Below are 11,008 nucleotides of genomic sequence, written 5' to 3'. Positions count from 1 at the left end.
CTGCCTCGTGATGACTGGATGTGTGCTGTCCTTAGGTTAGTTAGGTTTAAGTAGTTCTAAGTTCTAGGGGACTGATGACCATAGATGTTAAGTCCCATAGTGCTCAGAGCCATTTGAACCATTTTCATCAGTCCCTAAGGTTACACACTACTTAACCTAAATTATCCTAAGGACAAACACACAAACCCATGCCTGAGGGAGGACTCGAACCTCCGCCGGGACCAGCCGCATTTTCTGTCAGTGCGACAATGCACCTAGCACATACATTTTAAATTTACGCAATTAATTTTGCGCTTTCAGCGGAGTGTTCACTGTTGTAAAAATTCGCAACATTAAACCTGCGTACTGGACCGGGCAAGACGTCTGAGGCAAGGCCCTTACCAACTGATCTAGGTGCAACTCAAACTCACCTCGCAGCCTCAGTCTGTCAATACCTCTCCCGTAGTGGCAGAAGTAAAGCTGTGAGGACGGGTCGTGAGTCGTGCTTGGGTAGCTCAGTTGGTAGAGCATTTGCCCGCGAAAGGCAAAGGTCCCGAGTTCGAGTCTCGGTCCGGCACGCAGTTTTAATCTGCCAGGAAGTTCCATATCAGCGCACACTCCGCTGCAGAGTGAAAATCTCGTTCTGGAAACGTCTCCCAGGCTGTGGCTAAGCCATGTCACCGCAATATCCTTTCTTTCTGGAGTGTTAATTCTGCAAGGTTCGCAGGAGAGCTTCTGTAAAGTTTGGAAGGTAGGAGACGAGGTACTGGCAGAAGTAAAGCTGTGAGAACGGGTCGTGAGTCATGTTTGGGTAGCTCAGCTGGTAGAGCACTTGCCCGCTAAAGGCAAAGGTGCCGAGTTCGAGTGTCGGTCCGGCACACAGTTTTAATCTGCCAAGAAGTTTCACCTCTCCCGTACTTCCCCGACTATTTTACACATGAAGAGAAGGCCGCGGTGGCCGAGCGGTTCTAGGCGCTTCACTCCGGAACCGCGCGACTGCTACGGTCGCAGGTTCGAATCCTGCCTCGGGCATGGATGTGTGTGATGTCCTTAGATTAGTTAGGTATAAGTAGTTCTAACAAGGGGAGGCCGCCAATTGTGAAATTCAGATTCGATTCATACTGCGCATAATAAAAGCTCATGGCCAGAGGTGTAGTGTGGCAAAGCACCAAGATGCACTTCTCAGCCGTTGTCGAGAAAATCGACAGTTAAAATAAACCGTTGCCATGAAATACTCTCTACGATTAATAACTTTCTACAGCGTCGTGGTGCAGCGGTAAGCGCTTGGGTTCGTAATCCGAAGGTCGCCGGTTCGAATCTCGCGCCATGCAACTTTTATTTAGTATTTGTTTTTTGTAATTCAAATGTGTGTACACACACACACACACACACATATATATATATATATATATATATATATATATATATATATATATATATGTGTGTGTGTGTGTGTGTGTGTGTGTGTGTGTGTGTGTGTAATTCCCGGCAATCAGTTGCAACAATTATGCACATAATAAGTTGTTGAAAGTCGTTTGTCGTGGAAAAACTGGCGACTTCGAGCATCATTATGTTTTCCGCAAACAAAGTTGTATTTCACTAATGTTATTAATTGTCTTCATAATGTTAACCATGTATAGTTAACGGAAGACGTAGAAACGATATTCCGAAACGAATACCTATAGCGTAAGTCAAACGTTCGTATTGGAATAGGAACAGCACGAACACAAATTTTCTGTGGCAGGTATGAAATGTAAACTCCGTTACTCGCTCGTTACACTGGAAGGACAGATGTTGAATGGGCCGAAACGAGCCGCCGCATAACAGCGTAGTTGCCTGCTAACTTCGAAAGAAGGTAGATGCGGTCCCTAGTGCAACTTATAACATCGTCGAAAATCAGTGCGGACGTGAGAGCTTTGGTACACCCTGTTAAACAAACGGAACATGCATAAGCAATTCATTAATAGTTTATATATATATATATATATATATATATATATATATATATGTGTGTGTGTGTGTGTGTGTGTGTGTGTGAGTGTGTGTGTGTGTGTGTGTGTGAATTACAATAAAATAATAATAAAAAATGTTGCATGGCGCGAGATTCGATCCGGCGACCTTCGGATTACGAACCCAAGCGCTTACCGCTGCACCACGACGCTGTAGAAAGTTATTAATCGTAGAGAGTATTTCATGGCAACGGTTTATTTTAACTGTCGATTTTCTCGACAACGGCTGAGAAGTGCATCTTGGTGCTTTGCCAAACTACACCTCTGGCCATGAGCTTTTATTATGCGCAGTATGAATCGAATCTGAATTTCACAATTGGCGGCCTCCCCTCGTAAGTTCTAGGGGACTGACTTCAGATGTTAAGTCCCCTAGTGCTCAGAGCCATACACACGGAGAGCACTGGGGGAGGGAGGGGGGTGGGGAGGCGAGTCAAGTAATCGTTCATGCTACGTTAGTGCAACGCCTTATCTCCAGCGCGACGTCATCGTGAAACATTCCTCTGCTACGCCCGTCGCGACGTCGTGGCGCCGTTCTGAGTTACATCCCCGTCCGAGGACGGCATCAGTGCGGTCCTGGCGATATGTGGTGCGCGACTCAAATTGTGCGGCCAATTGCACCAGTGTTTATCAAGGAATCTTTTATCGCTGGAACCGTAGCAACTCTCAGCACTACTGAACTTGTAAAGCAGCCTCAATACGGTCTTACTTTCATCCACGCAAGGGTTTAAGCCAGGGGCGGGCAGGAATCCTGCACGTGTGCGATGCACTTGCACGTGTGCAGTTAACAGTTGTTCTGCGTGCACACAGGGGCAAGCTGGCCTCTCGCTTCTCTCCACTCCCCACCATACCGTCTCCCCGCTTCTTCCTATGTAAAGCGTTTTGTTTCCTGGCCTGCTTTATTGAATGAAGGAATAAGGTTAGTAGGAGTGCTTGAAAGAAATCGTGATTTGAAAGAGTACCTATTACCTACGATACGTTTTATTTAATTATCACAGGTGGAGTTTACAATACATTTAATGTCTGGAACAAAATTTCCACATACAGACAAACGCAAACAGTTACGTAAATTTTCGTTACTGATGTTTGCTCTTAACCGTGACTTATTAATTTTCATAACAGAAAAAGTCTCTCACAAACGTATGTCGAGCCAAACATTGACATTATCTTCGCGGCTTCACGATGGAGACGAGGAAACTCTTGCTGTGGAAAGTCGTGATAAAAATCTACTACACGTCTTGCCAAAAGGAACTTGTCTCTCAGACGAGAATTATGCTGTAGAATCTACAGCGCAGATCTATTAATTCCATTTGCTAACTGGGATGAATATCATCTACAGAAACAGGAAATTGTGTCCAGAACTATTTAAAACCTTGGGATAAGTGTGATATATCCCCAAATCGCTTGAGAAATTCTTCTTTTATTGCACTAAGTACGGGAACATATTGAAATTTCTTATAATGGCGTTCAATATTAAACTTCCGCTGACCAGCGAGAATACTATCACATATTATACATTTCGGTTTTTCACGTTTTTGCAAAAAGAAAAAATGATTCTCCCATTCCTTTTTAAAAGATAGCAAATCTCCACTTCTCCGTTTCCTTGATTCACTCTGCATTTTCCGGTTCTTCAAATACAACGTTCACTACGTAGTGGTCGCTTCGCTTCAACGTCCGCAGCTTAGCCTGGTACTACACTGCCGCAACCTGCCGGCTGTCGTCACTGTCCAAAAAAATGGCTCTGAGCACTATGGGACTTAACTACTGAGGTCATTAGTCCCCTAGAACTTAGAACTACTTAAACCTAACTAACCTAAGGACATCACACACATCCATGCCCGAGGCAGGATTCGAACCTGCGACCGTAGCGGACACGCGGTTCCAAACTGACGCGCTTAGAACCGCACGGCCACACCGGCCGGCTGTCACTGTCCCGTTTGACGATTGCACGCGAGCAGAACACGTGCAGCGCCGTGTGCTCATGAGCCGCGTGCAACTTTCGCCCGCCCCTGGTTTAAGCACTCAAGGTGTTTGCTCCACTTCACGTATGACTACAGATTAAAGCCAACGTACCTGTGACTACAGTGACTACTGTGACTACAGTAGTACAAGTTTATATGCCAACTAGCTCTGCAGATGACGAAGAAATTGAAGAAATCTATGATGAAAAAAAAAAAAACAAATTATTCAGATAGTGAAGGGAGACGAAAATTTAATAGTCATGGGTGACTGGAATTCGAGTGTAGGAAAAGGGAGAGAAGGAAACGTAGTAGGTGAATATGGATTGGGGCTAAGAAATGAAAGAGGAAGCCGCCTGGTAGAATTTTGCACAGAGCACAACTTAATCATAGCTAACACTTGGTTTAAGAATCATGATAGAAGGTTGTATACATGGAAGAACCCTGGAGATACTAAAAGGTATCAGATAGATTATATAATGGTAAGACAGAGATTTAGGAACCAGGTTTTAAACTGTAAGACATTTCCAGGGGCAGATGTGGACTCTGACCACAATCTATTGGTTATGACCTGTAGATTAAAACTGAAGAAACTGCAAAAAGGTGGGAATTTAAGGAGATGGGACCTGGATAAACTGAAAGAACCAGAGGTTGTAGAGAGTTTCAGGGAGAGCATAAGGGAACTATTGACAGGAATGGGGGAAAGAAATACAGTAGAAGAAGAATGGGTAGCTTTGAGGGATGAAGTAGTCAAGGCAGCAGAGGATCAAGTAGGTAAAAAGAAGAGGGCTAGTAGAAATCCTTGGGCAACAGAAGAAATATTGAATTTAATTGATGAAAGGAGAAAATATAAAAATGCAGTAAGTGCAGCAGGCAAAAAGGAATACTAACGTCTCAAAAATAAGATTGACAGGAAGTGCAAAATGGCTAAGCAGGGATGGCTAGAGGACAAATGTAAGGATGTAGAGGCTTATCTCACTAGGGGTAAGATAGATACTGCCTACAGGAAAATTAAAGAGACCTTTGGAGATAAGAGAACCACTTGTATGAACATCAAGAGCTAAGATGGAAACCCAGTTCTAAGCAAAGAAGGGAAAGCAGGAAGGTGGAAGGAGTATATAGAGGGTCTATACAAGGGCGATGCACTTGAGGACAATATTATGGAAATGGAAGAGGATGTAGATGAAGATGAAATGGGAGATACGATACTGCGTGAAGAGTTTGACAAAGCACTGAAAGACCTGAGTCGAAACAAGGCCCCCGGAGTAGACAACATTCCATTGGAACTACTGGCGGCTTTGGGAGAACCAGTCCTGACAAAACTCTACCATCTGGTAAGCAAGATGTATGAAACAGGCGAAATACCCTCAGACTTCAAGAAGAATATAATAATTCCAATCCCAAAGAAAGCAGGTGCGGACAGATGTGAAAATTACCGAACAATCAGTTTAATAAGCCACAGCTGCAAAATACTAACACGAATTCTTTACAAACGAATGCAAAAACTAGTAGAAGCCGACCTCGGGGAAGATCAGTTTGGATTCCGTAGAAATACTGGAACACGTGAGGCAATACTGACCTTACGACTTATCTTAGGAGGTAGATTAAGGAAAGGCAATCCTACGTTTCTTGCATTTGTAGACATAGAGAAAGCTTTCCAAAATGTTGACTGGAACACTCTCTATCAAATCCTCAAGGTAGCACGGATAAAATACAGGGATCGAAAGGCTATTTACAATTTGTACAGAAACCAGATGGCAGTTATAAGAGTCGAGGGGCATGAAAGGGAAGCAGTAGTTGGGAAGGGAGTGGGACTGGGTTGTAGCCTATCCCCGAAGTTATTCAACCTGTATATTGATCGAGCAGTAAAAGAAACAAAAGAAAAATTCGTAGTAGGAATTAAAATCCATGAAGTAGAAATAAAAACTTTGAGGTTCGCCGATGACATTGTAATTCTGTCAGAGACAGCAAAGGCCCTGGAAGAGCAGTTGAACGGAATGGACAATGTCTTGAAAGGAAGATATAAGATGAACATCAACAAAAGCAAAACGAGGATAATGGAATGTGGTCGAATTAAGTCAGGTGATGCTGAGGGAATTAGATTAGGAAATGAGACACTTAAAGTAGTAAAAGAGTTTTGCTATTTGGGGAGCAAAATAACTGATGATGGTCGAAGTAGAGAGGATATAAAATGTAGACTGGCAATGGCAAGGAAAGCGTTTCTGAAGAAGAGAAATTTGTTAACATCGAGTATAGATTTAAGTGTCAGGAAGTCATTTCTGAAAGTATTTGTATGGAGTGCAGCCATGTATGGAAGTGAAACATGGACGGTAAATAGTTTGGACAAGAAGAGAATAGAAGCTTTCGAAATGTGGTGCTACAGAAGAATGCTGAAGATTAGATGGGTAGATCAAATAACTAATGAGGAAGTACTGAATAGGATTGGGGAGAAGAGAAGTTTGTGGCACAACTTGACCAGAAGAAGGGATCGGTTGGTAGGACATGTTCTGAGGCATCAAGGCATCACCAATTTAGTATTGGAGGGCAGCGTGGAGGGTAAAAATCGTAGGGGGAGACCAAGAGATGAATACACTAAGCAGATTCAGAAGGATGTAGGTTGCAGTAGGTATTTGGAGATGAAGAAGCTTGCACAGGATAGAGTAGCATGGAGAGCTGCATCAAACCAGTCTCAGGACTGAAGACCACAACAACAACAACAACAACCTGTGAAATATGTCAATAGAAAATCAAACTGGGCATGAAAAATATTTATAAGCTAAGAAATATGTAAATAACAATTATAGTGTGCAAGAAAAATGTTTTGTAAAATTTATTTAAGTTCTTTGCATATCGATGTGGACAGTGAAGTATCCACACCAAGCTCTTTGTTGGCGGGAGAGCCCGCGCATTGATACATAGGGAGCGTGGGAGAAGCACGCAGCATTGTCGATAGAACACTCTTGAGTCAACATTTGTGCAGTGAAGTTGTGTATAGAGTAGAGCGGTGAGACCGTTCGCCACCAGCTAGATATTGCTTGAAGAATACTATAATTATGCAATGGGTAATTATTTATGAATTATTAAAAATCGACGTCACGAAGACATCAAAGGTATTTAAGTGCTAACTGCATATTGTAAGTTCATTGTTACATTTTTTTATCTGTGTTATGTGAACGATCCCCAAACTAAAGTTTTATAAATTGAATCATTATAAAGAATTAAAAATTTAAAGTCGATCATTTTCAGAATAGATCAGCATCGTATTATTTTTCATTGAATCTAGTAATTGCAAGATTTTTTATTAAATAATGACATTAAATTTTTCACCAATAACTTCAGTCAAAAAGAGCAAATGAATAATAAGTACAGTTTTAGCTCACATATTTGCAATCCCAGTAAATGAATGCGAAACCAAATAATTATCAACAACAGGTCAGAGTGAGTATATTCAGACATGCAGTCAGATGACGTTATCCAGAGGCGACCCAGTAAAATAAAAGGCAAGGAAAATATATATGTATGTTTTCAGGTTCAGTGCATAGACAACCAGTACTAAGGGCCACGGAGTAAGCTTATGTGTTCACGTCGAAATAATCTTCTTTTGATCAGTCACATTAATATTGCTACCAATAAGGCACAAGGCGTACACCATTGTGCACGCTAAAGACTATCAGATCAGGCACGTTGTCAAAAGCAAGTCCAGACAGGATAGCTGCAAGGCACAAAAAGTTCAGTTCTCTATCTTTCTTTGAATGATCGGAAAGTAAGTTAAATTATTTTATTCTAGACGGGAAGGTTATCGTCTAAGCGCATTAAGTTAAATTATTTCTTTTATTTATTCGACGGGAAGGTTTCACCTGAAAAGGATTAAGGGGCTCCGGAACGCCCTATACTTGCAATGTTAAAATAACGCTTATAAATTACATCTTTCCTCACAAAGTATTTGAGGTAGGAAGTTGAACTTTTTACAGATTATTTATTGGAATATGGGCTACAACTTAACACAGGGATTTTACAAAATTTTTGTTCAGTTATTAAAGATGATTTTTTTTCAATTGTAATGAAAATTCACAACATTTTTTTGCAATTTTTTATTTATATATTCAAAAATATACAGTTTTTTGGAAAAAGGCTGTGTTAAATTATGCAGAAGGTACTGTGTAACATTTACTGAAAGTTTGAAACAAATATGTTTGGAAGACCCTTAGAAAACATGTAATTAGTATGAGAAAATAAAAGTTTTGGGAATCGAGCGACAAAGATTGGATTAACTTTTTAGTGCATTCCAGGTCCATAGGATGGATTATCTTCATCCTCTGCAAACTCCTCCTCCAGCTTCCTCTTGTTCCTCCTCCTGTTTACTCTTGCTTGTATTTCTAGACTCTTTACAGCCCTGTCTGCAGCCCGAAGGCGTTCCTTGTCTAAAGCAAGCATCGCTCGTACCATGTTAGAACCTATCTTCATTCCCATGTTTCTAAATACCTTGCACCTTACAATGTTGCCATCATTGAAAGTCGCAACAGCATCAAGTGTTTCTATTCCAACAAATACAGTCTTGGGGATTCTCGACCATATAACACTATTTACACTTTCATTGGGGTTTTGAGTTTTTCCGTGAATACACTTTTTCAACAGTTCAGGTGCTGCTAAGTCTCTGAAAATAGGTTTTATCACCTCCATTATTGCATGAGGCAGACTATGCTCATGAGTGTACACTTCACTAGTTAGCAATCCTTTGTTATATTTACACCAACTGTCTTCTTCTTTGGGACACAAGCTATGTTGGGGATTTTCATCGGTTGAAGAAGTATGAAAAAAAAGAGCCCAAACAGCCTTCTTCATTTCGTCGACACTTTGTGTATTTTGCCTAATAGCCATTCCAAAATAGTTCTGTATTTTGAAAATTACACTGTCAGTTAATTACGAATATTTTCGAGATAACGACAGAGTAAATAAACATGAAACAATCGACAATCACACCAGCGATATACACTCCTGGAAATGGAAAAAAGAACACATTGACACCGGTGTGTCAGACCCACCATACTTGCTCCGGACACTGCGAGAGGGCTGTACAAGCAATGATCACACGCACGGCACAGCGGACACACCAGGAACCGCGGTGTTGGCCGTCGAATGGCGCTAGCTGCGCAGCATTTGTGCACCGCCGCCGTCAGTGTCAGCCAGTTTGCCGTGGCATACGGAGCTCCATCGCAGTCTTTAACACTGGTAGCATGCCGCGACAGCGTGGACGTGAACCGTATGTGCAGTTGACGGACTTTGAGCGAGGGCGTATAGTGGGCATGCGGGAGGCCGGGTGGACGTACCGCCGAATTGCTCAACACGTGGGGCGTGAGGTCTCCACAGTACATCGATGTTGTCGCCAGTGGTCGGCGGAAGGTGCACGTGCCCGTCGACCTGGGACCGGACCGCAGTGACGCACGGATGCACGCCAAGACCCTAGGATCCTACGCAGTGCCGTAGGGGACCGCACCGCCACTTCCCAGCAAATTAGGGACACTGTTGCTCCTGGGGTATCGGCGAGGACCATTCGCAACCGTCTCCATGAAGCTGGGCTACGGTCCCGCACACCGTTAGGCCGTCTTCCGCTCACGCCCCAACATCGTGCAGCCCGCCTCCAGTGGTGTCGCGATAGGCGTGAATGGAGGGACGAATGGAGACGTGTCGTCTTCAGCGATGAGAGTCGCTTCTGCCTTGGTGCCAATGATGGTCGTATGCGTGTTTGGCGCCGTGCAGGTGAGCGCCACAATCTGGACTGCATACGACCGAGGCACACAGGGCCAACACCCGGCATCATGGTGTGGGGAGCGATCTCCTACACTGGCCGTACACCACTGGTGATCGTCGAGGGGACACTGAATAGTGCACGGTACATCCAAACCGTCATCGAACCCATCGTTCTACCATTCCTAGACTGGCAAGGGAACTTGCTGTTCCAACAGGACAATGCACGTCCGCATGTATCCCGTGCCACCCAACGTGCTCTAGAAGGTGTAAGTCAACTACCCTGGCCAGCAAGATCTCCGGATCTGTCCCCCATTGAGCATGTTTGGGACTGGATGAAGCGTCGTCTCACGCGGTCTGCACGTCCAGCACGAACGCTGGTCCAACTGAGGCGCCAGGTGGAAATGGCATGGCAAGCCGTTCCACAGGACTACATCCAGCATCTCTACGATCGTCTCCATGGAAGAATAGCAGCCTGCATTGCTGCGAAAGGTGGATATACACTGTACTAGTGCCGACATTGTGCATGCTCTGTTGCCTGTGTCTATGTGCCTGTGGTTCTGTCAGTGTGATCATGTGATGTATCTGACCCCAGGAATGTGTCAATAAAGTTTCCCCTTCCTGGGACAATGAATTCACGGAGTTCTTATTTCAATTTCCAGGAGTGTATATTGAACCATCACAGGTTAGCAACAACACATACTTTATCTCACATCACTAAAATGTACCTGATGAACACGGACGTTAATAATAACACCATTTGACAGCAGTTGAACAGCGCCACAGTGGGTCACGCCCATGTAGAACACATTTCAAAAAAGATTTAAAAAATAGTTGTAGTCTTCGGAATTGAATAAATTATATATCTATTAAAAGGTAATAGTCTGCAGATTCAGAAAACGCAAAAAAGTAAAAATTGAACTTTTCATGATTTTGAGCCTTTCCGGAGCCCCTTAAGATTCTAAACAGTGATGTATTCGACTGTGGACGGCTTGGATAGCCAGAGCGTGTCGTCATGGAGTGTGCCATGCACAGCGATAAAGTTTTTGGTGATCAAGAATATGAGTCAGATGGTGTCATCATACGAGTCAGAAATGTATCTATGACGAAGACACGTAAATGTAAGAGCTGGAAGCCAGAGTACGACGCAGGGACAACAACGTGAGGAATCGAGAAGACGGGGAGAAGCGCATCTAGAGACCACGGATAAGTTTTTCTCTCTCTATGGACTACTAAATTCCTACTACAGCAAACGTGCAACACTGTCGACCATCGTCTCCTCTCAAAGGGACTACAACTCCGCCTCCTGCGCCAATAATG

The 11,008-nt window shown here is 43.4% G+C and overlaps 1 non-coding gene across 1 annotated transcript; it reads left to right on the top strand.

Moving 5' to 3' along the window:
* Nucleotides 1-483: 483 nt before the first annotated feature.
* On the top strand, nt 484-560 carry Trnas-cga (transfer RNA serine (anticodon CGA)). Its single transcript has one exon. It is a non-coding gene; the product is annotated as a tRNA-Ser (tRNA).
* Nucleotides 561-11,008: the final 10,448 nt, after the last annotated feature.

The sequence above is a fragment of the Schistocerca cancellata genome, chromosome 3, assembly GCF_023864275.1.
Source record: "Schistocerca cancellata isolate TAMUIC-IGC-003103 chromosome 3, iqSchCanc2.1, whole genome shotgun sequence".
NCBI lineage: Eukaryota > Metazoa > Arthropoda > Insecta > Orthoptera > Acrididae > Schistocerca > Schistocerca cancellata.
Note: the sequence above shows the minus strand (reverse complement) of the source record. Positions and strands in the feature narration are given on the sequence as shown.